At 29.9% G+C, this 3,169-nt stretch overlaps 1 long non-coding RNA gene across 1 annotated transcript; it reads right to left on the bottom strand.

Annotated features, from left to right (window-relative positions):
• Positions 1–458: 458 nt before the first annotated feature.
• Positions 459–2,750, bottom strand: LOC146885671 (uncharacterized). The gene is made up of 4 exons (XR_014995468.1): positions 2,531–2,750; positions 2,073–2,375; positions 1,480–1,614; positions 459–769 (listed from the first exon to the last, which is right to left on the bottom strand). It is a non-coding gene; the product is annotated as an uncharacterized LOC146885671 (long non-coding RNA).
• Between the last annotated feature and the right edge of the window lie 419 nt (positions 2,751–3,169).

A 3,169-nucleotide genomic window follows, 5' to 3' on the forward strand; every position in this document is an offset into this window, starting at 1 on the left:
GTATTTATTAGAATTGGATAGTTAATTAGTTAATTCATATAGTTACAGTGACTCGGTTCGGGATTTATAGTATTAAATGTATAAATCAACACATATGACACTACTAGATATATAATGTACAGTAACACTAAAAAAATGTTACTAAATCATGAAAAATGTTATTAATAGAATTTAGTAACATTTTATCACATGTTACGTATTCCCCATGTTACTATTGATTTTTTGTAACATTTATACTTATCAATAGACATTTACATAAATGTTACTAAATATTTTAAGTAACATTCTTTTAATAAAAATGTAACATTTTTAAAATGTTACTAAAAGTTTATAGTAACATTTTTTTATAGAAAAGTGACATTATAAAAATGTTACTAGAAAGTTTTAGTAACTTTTTCTTAATAAAAAGGCTACATGTTAAAAATGTTACTAAAAATAACAGAAAATTTCACACGTGATTGGGCAGGACAAAAACCACAACCCCAACGCCATCATATTAGCCGATACATATTACATTTATTTAAGCAACCAAAGCTAAATGATCAAAGTTCAGAAACCAAAAGATTAACCAAAAACATCTAAAAGAAAGGGGAGGATAACCCTGAAAAGAACAAATAAGTCCTTAATTTAACCAAAAACATCTAAAAGAGAGGGGAGGATAACCCTGGAAAGAACAAAAGTCCTTAATCTCCTATGGCAACGCAACAAGTGAAGCCTTGCTTAGACAAAGGCCTTCCACCTTTGGCACACGAAAGAACAGATCTAGGACCTGTTGAATAATAAAAAAGAAACAATGCTCACGAACAATACCAATTTCAATTTCAACTACATAAACCAACAAAAAGGCACACTTATAAAGAGTGTGTGGACTCATTAAGTGGTTTTGAACTACTTTATATAACTTATTTAAATTTTAAAATTAACAAAGGTAAAGTCTACTCATGCAAGTTTAAAATAACTAAAGATAGCTAAAAATCAACTCATAACCAGAATTCTACAAGAAACTAAAAATTTCACTAATCAAGACCTAAAAAGGACTCTAAAAGTAGGCTAATACTAAGGACTGTATTAAAACAGAAAGTAAATAAGTAAAAAAAATTATCTAAACAAGTTTTAATGGACTAAAAACTAACTCAAAAATTGATTCCTAATAGAACTCCAAAAATTCACAATTCAAACCTAAAAAATTCTACTAGAGCATATCTTCATAAAGCCCTCCCAAACCAAAAACTAACACTAGTACTAAGTAAACACAATACATGGCAACTACATAGATGCTCAATAATGTCAAGTACTAAACACAATACACAGTAATAAGCACACATAAGAAAATCTCTAAAAGGATGTCAAGTTCAAAGCTCTAAAATATTTAGACTAGAAAGTGAACCAACGTGTTAAACAACTGCATTGTGAATAGACTAGCATGTGACGTGAGAAACCAATAGGAATCTTTTCACCAGGGTCACAAGAGCATCATACCTCAGTTTTTTATGTCATAGTTGATTGAGGTGGTTTTTCTTTAGAACCAACAGGAATCTTTTCACTAGGATAAATGGATTCTACATGTTTTTCCCTCTCTGATAGTTCAGAAACAGTGTACATATAGGTTTCTTCCTACAAAAGTAAAACAAACACAAAAAATTGATTTAATCCAAACATATTTTGACTAGTACTGAGAAAGTGAAAGAAACAACGAAACAAAGCATGGGAGATTAGTACTCAACACTATATTAGAATATACATGACTGATTTCAAATATAAAAGTTATTTGAATAAGCATAAGTAGTATCTGAAAGCTAATAGCTTGGACATAAGTGTGTGAAATGGAAAAAGAACTGTAAGTGGCTCTGCAATTTATTTATCATAAAATCGAAAACATAAATACAGAGTTTAAGAAGAATGGTAAAAAATTTCACATAAACTTATTCTAACATGGTCTAAATGGTTATAACAATCAAACCACAACCTATTTCTAAAACAGAATACAGAAGTCACCGTCAAAATTGCCTAAACACAAATCAAATTCATATTATCATCAAAGTGAAGAATGAAACAAAGAAGTGAACCCTCACCGCTACTTGAGAAGCTGTGGCATTGAAAAACGAAGCCTCTGCTTCAAGGTCCTTGATATTAGCCTCAAGGGAATCAACCTCCGCATCCAAGGACTTCCCTCTTCACTACAAAATCTCAACAGTTTGCTTCGAAGTTCTCTCTGCATAATACCCTTCTCCTAAATAAATCTAATAACCAAAACAAATGAAAACCTTTCGCCACAGAGAAAACGCACATTCAATCAAGGAATCGAACTTTCCCATTTGTTCTAAAAGGTCCATTTTCAGAGAATGCACCCACTCCAAGAGAAGAACACCCAGATCCTGTACAAAACAGAAATTAGCTTATACATTTAAAGTCTTCTACTTCGTATTTTGATCAGGAATAAAATAACCTATACAAATCATTTATTTGCCTCTACAAACCTCGTATGCAGCTAGAAATTGCTTAAATCGTCGAGATGCACTAGAATCTTTACCTGATTCAGAGGTTTGGGTTGTTGAACAATGCAACGATCACGAACACCTTTCTCGCAGCAATCAACGGAGCGTGACGCTAGGCAATAATGCCGGAACCAATGAGAATACTGACGCCCATATTCACACGAAGTTCTGTGTCGAACCCTAGATCAAGAAGATTTTATCCTAGCTTCTGGTGTAGAATACCTTCAAAGCATGAGAGATCAAACGAAAGGGGGAGCAAATGGTAACCTAAATTAATTTTTTCGTAGATTAAAATCAATTATACAATTAAATTATTTTTTACGGTTACACAGAATGATAAAACGAAAAAAAAAATCTAACACAGAATTGGCTAGTAAAATTTAATTCTTTGTAGTGTTTATTTAAAAATATTATTATATAATTATTAATATAAATTAATAATTTATAATAACTTTTATTTAAAATATAACTTATAATAATTTTTATTTAGAAAACATTATTATAATTTAGAAAATTAATGTGTAGTAACATTTTTAATAGTTATGAAAATAAAAATGTTACTAAAAATAGAAAATGTGTAATTATCTATAGTGACATTTTTTAAAAACGTTACAATATTAATATTAATATTCTTTGTAGTAACAGTTTTAAGAAAATGTAACTATATTATATCT

Source organism: Vigna unguiculata, chromosome 6 (assembly GCF_037176805.1).
Source record: "Vigna unguiculata cultivar grain cowpea cultivar isolate G323 ecotype 2 chromosome 6, ASM3717680v1, whole genome shotgun sequence".
NCBI lineage: Eukaryota > Viridiplantae > Streptophyta > Magnoliopsida > Fabales > Fabaceae > Vigna > Vigna unguiculata.